This window comes from Ascaphus truei, unplaced genomic scaffold, assembly GCF_040206685.1.
Source record: "Ascaphus truei isolate aAscTru1 unplaced genomic scaffold, aAscTru1.hap1 HAP1_SCAFFOLD_1009, whole genome shotgun sequence".
NCBI classification, from domain to species: domain Eukaryota; kingdom Metazoa; phylum Chordata; class Amphibia; order Anura; family Ascaphidae; genus Ascaphus; species Ascaphus truei.
Window position 1 is genome coordinate 65,201 of NW_027453873.1, and position 12,317 is coordinate 77,517.

The window sequence follows — 12,317 nt, forward strand, 5'->3', positions numbered from 1 at the left end:
ATACCAGCGTGCCCAGGTTCGGGTACAGGCGCAATGATACCGGCGTGCCCAGGTTCGGGTACAGGCGCAATGATACCGGCGTGCCCAGGTTCGGGTACAGGCGCAATGATACCAGCGTGCCCAGGTTCGGGTACAATGATACCAGCGTGCCCAGGTTCGGGTACAGGCGCAATGATACCGGCGTGCCCAGGTTCGGGTACAGGCGCAATGATACTGGCGTGCCCAGGTTCGAGTACAGGCGCAATGATACCGGCGTGCCCAGGTTCGGGTACAATGATACCAGCGTGCCCAGGTTCGGGTACAGGCGCAATGATACCAGCGTGCCCAGGTTCGGGTACAGGCGCAATGATACCAGCGTGCCCAGGTTCGGGTACAGGCGCAATGATACCAGCGTGCCCTGGTTCGGGTACAGGCGCAATGATACCAGCGTGCCCAGGTTCAGGTACAATGATACCAGCGTGCCCAGGTTTGGGGTACAGGCGCAATGATACCAGCGTGCCCAGGTTCGGGTACAGGCGCAATGATACCGGCGTGCCCAGGTTCGGGTACAGGCGCAATGATACCGGCGTGCCCAGGTTCGGGTACAGGCGCAATGATACCGGCGTGCCCAGGTTCGGGTACAATGATACCAGTGTGCCCAGGTTCGGGTACAGGCGCAACGATACCGGCGTGCCCAGGTTCGGGTACAGGCGCAATGATACCAGCGTGCCCAGGTTCGGGTACAGGCGCAATGATCCCAGGTTCGGGTACAATGATACCAGCGTGCCCAGGTTCGAGTACAGGCGCAATGATCCCAGCGTGCCCAGGTTCGGGTACAATGATACCAGCGTGCCCAGGTTCGGGTACAGGCGCAATGTTACCAGCGTGCCCAGGTTCGGGTACAGGCGCAATGATACCAGCGTGCCCAGGTTCGGGTACAGGCGCAACGATACCAGCGTGCCCAGGTTCGGGTACAGGCGCAATGATACCAGCGTGCCCAGGTTCGGGTACAGGCGTAATGATACCAGCGTGCCCAGGTTCGGGTACAGGCGCAACGATACCAGCGTGCCCAGGTTCAGATACAGGCGCAATGATACCGGCGTGCCCAGGTTCGGGTACAGGCGCAATGATACCAGCGTGCCCAGGTTCGGGTACAATGATACCAGCGTGCCCAGGTTCGGGTACAGGCGCAATGATACCAGCGTGCCCAGGTTCGGGTACAGGCGCAATGATACCAGCGTGCCCAGGTTCGGGTACAGGCGCAATGATACCAGCGTGCCCAGGTTCGGGTACAATGATACCAGCGTGCCCAGGTTCGGGTACAGGCACAATGATACCGGCGTGCCCAGGTTCGGGTACAGGCGCAATGATACCGGCGTGCCCAGGTTCGGGTACAGGCGCAATGATACCAGCGTGCCCAGGTCGGGTACAATGATACCAGCGTGCCCAGGTTCGGGTACAGGCGCAATGATACCAGCGTGCCCAGGTTCGGGTACAGGCGCAATGATACCAGCGTGCCCAGGTTCGGGTACAATGATACCAGCGTGCCCAGGTTCGGGTACAGGCGCAATGATACCAGCGTGCCCAGGTTCGGGTACAGGCGCAATGATACCAGCGTGCCCAGGTTCGGGTACAATGATACCGGCGTGCCCAGGTTCGGGTACAGGCGCAATGATACCAGCGTGCCCAGGTTCGGGTACAGGCGCAATGATACCAGCGTGCCCAGGTTCGGGTACAGGCGCAATGTTACCAGCGTGCCCAGGTTCGGGTACAGGCGCAATGATACCAGCGTGCCCAGGTTCGGGTACAGGCGCAATGATACCAGCGTGCCCAGGTTCGGGTACAGGCGCAATGATACCAGCGTGCCCAGGTTCGGGTACAGGCGCAATGATACCAGCGTGCCCAGGTTCGGGTACAGGCGCAATGATACCGGCGTGCCCAGGTTCGGGTACAGGCGCAATGATACCGGCGTGCCCAGGTTCGGGTACAGGCGCAATGATACCAGCGTGCCCAGGTTCGGGTACAATGATACCAGCGTGCCCAGGTTCGGGTACAGGCGCAATGATACCGGCGTGCCCAGGTTCGGGTACAGGCGCAATGATACTGGCGTGCCCAGGTTCGAGTACAGGCGCAATGATACCGGCGTGCCCAGGTTCGGGTACAATGATACCAGCGTGCCCAGGTTCGGGTACAGGCGCAATGATACCAGCGTGCCCAGGTTCGGGTACAGGCGCAATGATACCAGCGTGCCCAGGTTCGGGTACAGGCGCAATGATACCAGCGTGCCCTGGTTCGGGTACAGGCGCAATGATACCAGCGTGCCCAGGTTCAGGTACAATGATACCAGCGTGCCCAGGTTTGGGGTACAGGCGCAATGATACCAGCGTGCCCAGGTTCGGGTACAGGCGCAATGATACCGGCGTGCCCAGGTTCGGGTACAGGCGCAATGATACCGGCGTGCCCAGGTTCGGGTACAGGCGCAATGATACCGGCGTGCCCAGGTTCGGGTACAATGATACCAGCGTGCCCAGGTTCGGGTACAGGCGCAACGATACCGGCGTGCCCAGGTTCGGGTACAGGCGCAATGATACCAGCGTGCCCAGGTTCGGGTACAGGCGCAATGATCCCAGGTTCGGGTACAATGATACCAGCGTGCCCAGGTTCGAGTACAGGCGCAATGATCCCAGGTTCGGGTACAATGATACCAGCGTGCCCAGGTTCGGGTACAGGCGCAATGATACCGGCGTGCCCAGGTTCGGGTACAATGATACCGGCGTGCCCAGGTTCGGGTACAATGATACCAGCGTGCCCAGGTTCGGGTACAGGCGCAACGATACCGGCGTGCCCAGGTTCGGGTACAGGCGCAATGATACCAGCGTGCCCAGGTTCGGGTACAGGCGCAATGATACCAGCGTGCCCAGGTTCGGGTACAGGCGCAACGATACCAGCGTGCCCAGGTTTGGATACAGGCGCAATGATACCAGCGTCCCCAGGTTCGGGTACAGGCGCAATGATACCAGCGTGCCCAGGTTCGGGTACAATGATACCAGCGTGCCCAGGTTCGGGTACAATGATACCAGCGTGCCCAGGTTCGGGTACAGGCGTAATGATACCAGCGTGCCCAGGTTCGGGTACAGGCGTAATGATACCAGCGTGCCCAGGTTCGGGTACAGGCGCAATGATACCAGCGTGCCCAGGTTCGGGTACAATGATACCAGCGTGCCCAGGTTCGGGTACAGGCGCAATGTTACCAGCGTGCCCAGGTTCGGGTACAGGCGCAATGATACCAGCGTGCCCAGGTTCGGGTACAGGCGCAACGATACCAGCGTGCCCAGGTTCGGGTACAGGCGCAATGATACCAGCGTGCCCAGGTTTGGATACAGGCGCAATGATACCAGCGTCCCCAGGTTCGGGTACAGGCGCAATGATACCAGCGTGCCCAGGTTCGGGTACAGGCGCAATGATACCAGCGTGCCCAGGTTCGGGTACAGGCGCAATGATACCAGCGTGCCCAGGTTCGGGTACAGGCGCAATGATACCAGCGTGCCCAGGTTCGGGTACAGGCGCAATGATACCAGCGTGCCCAGGTTCGGGTACAATGATACCAGCGTGCCCAGGTTCGGGTACAATGATACCAGCGTGCCCAGGTTCGGGTACAGGCGCAATGATACCAGCGTGCCCAGGTTCGGGTACAGGCGTAATGATACCAGCGTGCCCAGGTTCGGGTACAGGCGTAATGATACCAGCGTGCCCAGGTTCGGGTACAGGCGTAATGATACCAGCGTGCCCAGGTTCGGGTACAGGCGCAATGATACCAGCGTGCCCAGGTTCGGGTACAGGCGTAATGATACCAGCGTGCCCAGGTTCGGGTACAGGCGTAATGATACCAGCGTGCCCAGGTTCGGGTACAATGATACCGGCGTGCCCAGGTTCGGGTACAGGCGCAATGATACCAGCGTGCCCAGGTTCGGGTACAGGCGCAATGATACCGGCGTGCCCAGGTTCGGGTACAGGCGCAATGATACCAGCGTGCCCAGGTTCGGGTACAATGATCCCAGCGTGCCCAGGTTCGGGTACAGGCGCAATGATGCCGGCGTGCCCAGGTTCGGGTACAGGCGCAATGATACCGGCGTGCCCAGGTTCGGGTACAGGCGCAATGATACCGGCGTGCCCAGGTTCGGGTACAGGCGCAATGATACCAGCGTGCCCAGGTTCGGGTACAGGCGCAATGATACCGGCGTGCCCAGGTTCGGGTACAGGCGCAATGATACCAGCGTGCCCAGGTTCGGGTACAGGCGCAATGATACCAGCGTGCCCAGGTTCGGGTACAGGCGCAATGATACCAGCGTGCCCAGGTTCGGGTACAGGCGCAATGATACCAGCGTGCCCAGGTTCGGGTACAGGCGCAATGATACCAGCGTCCCCGGGTTCGGTTACAGGCGCAATGATACCAGCGTGCCCAGGTTCGGGTACAGGCGCAATGATACCAGCGTGCCCAGGTTCGGGTACAGGCGCAATGATACCAGCGTGCCCAGGTTCGGGTACAGGCGCAATGATACCAGCGTGCCCAGGTTCGGGTACAGGCGCAATGATACCAGCGTGCCCAGGTTCGGGTACAGGCGCAATGATACCAGCGTGCCCAGGTTCGGGTACAGGCGCAATGATCCCAGCGTGCCCAGGTTCGGGTACAGGCGCAATGATACCAGCGTGCCCAGGTTCGGGTACAATGATACCAGCGTACCCAGGTTCGGGTACAGGCGCAATGATACCAGCGTGCCCAGGTTTGGGTACAGGCGCAATGATACCAGCGTGCCCAGGTTCGGGTACAGGCGCAATGATACCAGCATGCCCAGGTTCGGGTACAGACGCAATGATACCAGCGTGCCCAGGTTCGGGTACAGACGCAATGATACCAGCGTGCCCAGGTTCGGGTACAGGCGCAATGATCCCAGCGTGCCCAGGTTCGTGTACAATGATACCAGCGTGCCCAGGTTCGGGTACAGGCGCAATGATACCAGCGTGCCCAGGTTCGGGTACAGGCGCAATGATACCAGCGTGCCCAGGTTCGGGTACAGGCGCAATGATACCAGCGTGCCCAGGTTCGGGTACAGGCGCAACGATACCAGCGTGCCCAGGTTCGGGTACAGGCGCAATGATACCAGCGTGCCCAGGTTCGGGTACAGGCGCAATGATCCCAGCGTGCCCAGGTTCTGGTACAGGCGCAATGATCCCAGCGTGCCCAGGTTCGTGTACAATGATACCAGCGTGCCCAGGTTCGGGTACAGGCGCAACGATACCGGCGTGCCCAGGTTCGGGTACAGGCGCAATGATACCAGCGTGCCCAGGTTCGGGTACAGGCGCAACGATACCAGCGTGCCCAGGTTCGGGTACAGGCGCAACGATACCAGCGTGCCCAGGTTCGGGTACAGGCGCAACGATACCAGCGTGCCCAGGTTTGGATACAGGCGCAATGATACCAGCGTCCCCAGGTTCGGGTACAGGCGCAATGATACCAGCGTGCCCAGGTTCGGGTACAATGATACCAGCGTGCCCAGGTTCGGGTACAATGATACCAGCGTGCCCAGGTTCGGGTACAGGCGTAATGATACCAGCGTGCCCAGGTTCGGGTACAGGCGTAATGATACCAGCGTGCCCAGGTTCGGGTACAGGCGTAATGATACCAGCGTGCCCAGGTTCGGGTACAGGCGCAATGATACCAGCGTGCCCAGGTTCGGGTACAGGCGCAATGATACCAGCGTGCCCAGGTTCGGGTACAATGATACCAGCGTGCCCAGGTTCGGGTACAGGCGCAATGATACCAGCATGCCCAGGTTCGGGTACAATGATACCAGCGTGCCCAGGTTCGGGTACAGGCGCAATGATCCCAGCGTGCCCAGGTTCGTGTACAATGATACCAGCGTGCCCAGGTTCGGGTACAGGCGCAATGATACCAGCGTGCCCAGGTTCGGGTACAGGCGCAATGATACCAGCGTGCCCAGGTTCGGGTACAGGCGCAATGATACCAGCGTGCCCAGGTTCGGGTACAGGCGCAACGATACCAGCGTGCCCAGGTTCGGGTACAGGCGCAATGATACCAGCGTGCCCAGGTTCGGGTACAGGCGCAATGATCCCAGCGTGCCCAGGTTCTGGTACAGGCGCAATGATCCCAGCGTGCCCAGGTTCGGGTACAGGCGCAATGATCCCAGCGTGCCCAGGTTCATGTACAATGATACCAGCGTGCCCAGGTTCGGGTACAGGCGCAACGATACCGGCGTGCCCAGGTTCGGGTACAGGCGCAATGATACCAGCGTGCCCAGGTTCAGGTACAGGCGCAACGATACCAGCGTGCCCAGGTTCGGGTACAGGCGCAACGATACCAGCGTGCCCAGGTTCGGGTACAGGCGCAATGATACCAGCGTGCCCAGGTTCGGGTACAATGATACCGGCGTGCCCAGGTTCGGGTACAGGCGCAACGATACCAGCGTGCCCAGGTTCGGGTACAGGCGCAATGATACCAGCGTGCCCAGGTTCGGGTACAGGCGCAATGATACCAGCGTGCCCAGGTTCGGGTACAATGATACCAGCGTGCCCAGGTTCGGGTACAATGATACCAGCGTGCCCAGGTTCGGGTACAGGCGCAATGATACCAGCGTGCCCAGGTTCGGGTACAGGCGCAATGATACCAGCGTGCCCAGGTTCGGGTACAGGCGCAACGATACCAGCGTGCCCAGGTTCGGGTACAGGCGCAATGATACCAGCGTGCCCAGGTTTGGATACAGGCGCAATGATACCAGCGTGCCCAGGTTCGGGTACAGGCGCAATGATACCAGCGTGCCCAGGTTCGGGTACAGGCGCAATGATACCAGCGTGCCCAGGTTCGGGTACAGGCGCAATGATACCAGCGTGCCCAGGTTCGGGTACAATGATACCAGCGTGCCCAGGTTCGGGTACAGGCGCAATGTTACCAGCGTGCCCAGGTTCGGGTACAGGCGCAATGATACCAGCGTGCCCAGGTTCGGGTACAGGCGCAACGATACCAGCGTGCCCAGGTTCGGGTACAGGCGCAATGATACCAGCGTGCCCAGGTTCGGGTACAGGCGTAATGATACCAGCGTGCCCAGGTTCGGGTACAGGCGCAACGATACCAGCGTGCCCAGGTTCGGATACAGGCGCAACGATACCGGCGTGCCCAGGTTCGGGTACAGGCGTAATGATACCGGCGTGCCCAGGTTCGGGTACAGGCGCAATGATACCAGCGTGCCCAGGTTCGGGTACAGGCGCAATGATACCAGCGTGCCCAGGTTCGGGTACAGGCGCAATGATACCAGCGTGCCCAGGTTCGGGTACAATGATACCGGCGTGCCCAGGTTCGGGTACAGGCGCAATGATACCAGCGTGCCCAGGTTCGGGTACAGGCGCAATGATACCAGCGTGCCCAGGTTCGGGTACAGGCGCAATGATACCAGCGTGCCCAGGTTCGGGTACAATGATACCAGCGTGCCCAGGTTCGGGTACAATGATACCAGCGTGCCCAGGTTCGGGTACAGGCGCAATGATACCAGCGTGCCCAGGTTCGGGTACAATGATACCAGCGTGCCCAGGTTCGAGTACAGGCGCAATGATACCAGCGTGCCCAGGTTCGGGTACAGGCGTAATGATACCAGCGTGCCCAGGTTCGGGTACAGGCGTAATGATACCAGCGTGCCCAGGTTCGGGTACAGGCGCAATGATACCGGCGTGCCCAGGTTCGGGTACAGGCGCAATGATACCAGCGTGCCCAGGTTCGGGTACAATGATACCGGCGTGCCCAGGTTCGGGTACAGGCGCAATGATACCGGCGTGCCCAGGTTCGGGTACAGGCGCAATGATACCAGCGTGCCCAGGTTCGGGTACAGGCGCAATGATACCAGCGTGCCCAGGTTCGGGTACAGGCGCAATGATACCAGCGTGCCCAGGTTTGGGTACAGGCGCAATGATACCGGCGTGCCCAGGTTCGGGTACAGGCGCAATGATACCAGCGTGCCCAGGTTCGGGTACAGGCGCAATGATACCAGCGTGCCCAGGTTTGGATACAGGCGCAATGATACCAGCGTGCCCAGGTTCGGGTACAGGCGCAATGATACCAGCGTGCCCAGGTTCGGGTACAGGCGCAATGATACCAGCGTGCCCAGGTTCGGGTACAGGCGCAATGATACCAGCGTGCCCAGGTTCGGGTACAATGATACCAGCGTGCCCAGGTTCGGGTACAGGCGCAATGTTACCAGCGTGCCCAGGTTCGGGTACAGGCGCAATGATACCAGCGTGCCCAGGTTCGGGTACAGGCGCAACGATACCAGCGTGCCCAGGTTCGGGTACAGGCGCAATGATACCAGCGTGCCCAGGTTCGGGTACAGGCGTAATGATACCAGCGTGCCCAGGTTCGGGTACAGGCGCAACGATACCAGCGTGCCCAGGTTCGGATACAGGCGCAATGATACCGGCGTGCCCAGGTTCGGGTACAGGCGTAATGATACCGGCGTGCCCAGGTTCGGGTACAGGCGCAATGATACCAGCGTGCCCAGGTTCGGGTACAGGCGCAATGATACCAGCGTGCCCAGGTTCGGGTACAGGCGCAATGATACCAGCGTGCCCAGGTTCGGGTACAGGCGCAATGATACCAGCGTGCCCAGGTTCGGGTACAATGATACCAGCGTGCCCAGGTTCGGGTACAATGATACCAGCGTGCCCAGGTTCGGGTACAGGCGCAATGATACCAGCGTGCCCAGGTTCGGGTACAATGATACCAGCGTGCCCAGGTTCGGGTACAGGCGCAATGATACCAGCGTGCCCAGGTTCGGGTACAGGCGTAATGATACCAGCGTGCCCAGGTTCGGGTACAGGCGTAATGATACCAGCGTGCCCAGGTTCGGGTACAGGCGCAATGATACCGGCGTGCCCAGGTTCGGGTACAGGCGCAATGATACCAGCGTGCCCAGGTTCGGGTACAATGATACCGGCGTGCCCAGGTTCGGGTACAGGCGCAATGATACCGGCGTGCCCAGGTTCGGGTACAGGCGCAATGATACCAGCGTGCCCAGGTTCGGGTACAGGCGCAATGATACCAGCGTGCCCAGGTTTGGGTACAGGCGCAATGATACCAGCGTGCCCAGGTTCGGGTACAGGCGCAATGATACCAGCGTGCCCAGGTTCGGGTACAATGATCCCAGCGTGCCCAGGTTCGGGTACAATGATACCAGCGTGCCCAGGTTCGGGTACAGGCGCAATGATACCGGCGTGCCCAGGTTCGGGTACAGACGCAATGATACCGGCGTGCCCAGGTTCGGGTACAGGCGCAATGATACCAGCGTGCCCAGGTTCGGGTACAGGCGCAATGATACCAGCGTGCCCAGGTTCGGGTACAGGCGCAATGATCCCAGCGTGCCCAGGTTCGGGTACAGGCGTAATGATACCAGCGTGCCCAGGTTCGGGTACAGGCGCAATGATACCGGCGTGCCCAGGTTCGGGTACAGGCGCAATGATACCGGCGTGCCCAGGTTCGGGTACAGGCGCAATGATACCAGCGTGCCCAGGTTCGGGTACAGGCGCAATGATACCAGCGTGCCCAGGTTCGGGTACAGGCGCAATGATCCCAGCGTGCCCAGGTTCGGGTACCGGCGCAACGATACCAGCGTGCCCAGGTTCGGGTACAGGCGCAATGATACCAGCGTGCCCAGGTTCGGGTACAGGCGCAATGATACCAGCGTGCCCAGGTTCGGGTACAGACGCAATGATACCAGCGTGCCCAGGTTCGGGTACAGGCGCAATGATCCCAGCGTGGCCAGGTTCGGGTACAGGCGCAATGATACCGGCGTGCCCAGGTTCGGGTACAATGATACCAGCGTGCCCAGGTTCGGGTACAGGCGCAATGATCCCAGCGTGCCCAGGTTCGGGTACCGGCGCAACGATACCAGCGTGCCCAGGTTCGGGTACAGGCGCAATGATACCAGCGTGCCCAGGTTCGGGTACAGGCGCAATGATACCAGCGTGCCCAGGTTCGGGTACAGGCGTAATGATACCAGCGTGCCCAGGTTCGGGTACAGGCGCAATGATCCCAGCGTGCCCAGGTTCGGGTACAGGCGCAATGATACCGGCGTGCCAAGGTTCGGGTACAGGCGCAATGATACCAGCGTGCCCAGGTTCGGGTACAGGCGCAATGATATCAGCGTGCCCAGGTTCAGGTACAGGCGCAATGATACCAGTGTGCCCAGGTTCGGGTACAGGCGCAATGATACCAGCGTCCCCGGGTTCGGGTACAGGCGCAATGATACCAGCGTGCCCAGGTTCGGGTACAGGCGCAATGATACCAGCGTGCCCAGGTTCGGGTACAGGCGCAATGATACCAGCGTGCCCAGGTTCGGGTACAGGCGCAATGATACCAGCGTGCCCAGGTTCGGGTACCGGCGCAACGATACCAGCGTGCCCAGGTTCGGGTACAGGCGCAATGATACCAGCGTGCCCAGGTTCGGGTACAGGCGCAATGATACCAGCGTGCCCAGGTTCGGGTACAGGCGCAATGATACCAGCGTGCCCAGGTTCGGGTACAGACGCAATGATACCAGCGTGCCCAGGTTCGGGTACAGGCGCAATGATACCAGCGTGCCCAGGTTCGGGTACAGACGCAATGATACCAGCGTGCCCAGGTTCGGGTACAGGCGCAATGATACCAGCGTGCCCAGGTTCGGGTACAATGATACCAGCGTACCCAGGTTCGGGTACAGGCGCAATGATACCAGCGTGCCCAGGTTTGGGTACAGGCGCAATGATACCAGCGTGCCCAGGTTCGGGTACAGGCGCAATGATACCAGCGTGCCCAGGTTCGGGTACAGGCGCAATGATACCAGCGTGCCCAGGTTCGGGTACAGACGCAATGATACCAGCGTGCCCAGGTTCGGGTACAGGCGCAATGATACCAGCGTGCCCAGGTTCGGGTACAGGCGCAATGATACCAGCGTGCCCAGGTTCGGGTACAGGCGCAATGATACCAGCGTGCCCAGGTTCGGGTACAGGCGCAATGATATCAGCGTGCCCAGATTCGGGTACAGGCGCAATGATACCAGCGTGCCCAGGTTCGGGTACAGGCGCAATGATACCAGCGTGCCCAGGTTCGGGTACAGGCGCAACGATGCCAGCGTGCCCAGGTTCGGGTACAGGCGCAATGATACCAGCGTGCCCAGGTTCGGGTACAGGCGCAATGATACCAGCGTGCCCAGGTTCGGGTACAATGATACCAGCGTGCCCAGGTTCGGGTACAGGCGCAATGATACCAGCGTGCCCAGGTTCGGGTACAATGATACCAGCGTGCCCAGGTTCGGGTACAATGATACCAGCGTGCCCAGGTTCGGGTACAGGCGCAATGATACCAGCGTGCCCAGGTTCGGGTACAATGATACCAGCGTGCCCAGGTTCGGGTACAGGCGCAATGATACCAGCGTGCCCAGGTTCGGGTACAGGCGCAATGATACCAGCGTGCCCAGGTTCGGGTACAGGCGCAATGATACCAGCGTGCCCAGGTTCGGGTACAATGATACCAGCGTGCCCAGGTTCGGGTACAGGCACAATGATACCGGCGTGCCCAGGTTCGGGTACAGGCGCAATGATACCGGCGTGCCCAGGTTCGGGTACAGGCGCAATGATACCAGCGTGCCCAGGTCGGGTACAATGATACCAGCGTGCCCAGGTTCGGGTACAGGCGCAATGATACCAGCGTGCCCAGGTTCGGGTACAGGCGCAATGATACCAGCGTGCCCAGGTTCGGGTACAATGATACCAGCGTGCCCAGGTTCGGGTACAGGCGCAATGATACCAGCGTGCCCAGGTTCGGGTACAGGCGCAATGATACCAGCGTGCCCAGGTTCGGGTACAGGCGCAATGATACCAGCGTGCCCTGGTTCGGGTACAGGCGCAATGATACCAGCGTGCCCAGGTTCGGGTACAGGCGCAATGATACCGGCGTGCCCAGGTTCGGGTACAGGCGCAATGATACCAGCGTGCCCAGGTCGGGTACAATGATACCAGCGTGCCCAGGTTCGGATACAGGCGCAATGATACCAGCGTGCCCAGGTTCGGGTACAGGCGCAATGATACCAGCGTGCCCAGGTTCGGGTACAGGCGCAATGATACCAGCGTGCCCAGGTTCGGGTACAATGATACCAGCGTGCCCAGGTTCGGGTACAGGCGCAATGATACCAGCGTGCCCAGGTTCGGGTACAGGCACAATGATACCAGCGTGCCCAGGTTCGGGTACAGGCGCAATGATACCAGCGTGCCCAGGTTCGGGTACAGGCGCAATGATACCGGCG

The 12,317-nt window shown here is 60.6% G+C and overlaps 1 protein-coding gene across 3 annotated transcripts in view; it reads left to right on the forward strand.

Annotated features, from left to right (window-relative positions):
• LOC142474890 (TBC1 domain family member 20-like) overlaps positions 1–12,317 on the forward strand; it is a 97,898-nt gene that overhangs the window by 57,158 nt on the left and 28,423 nt on the right. The window lies entirely within an intron of this gene.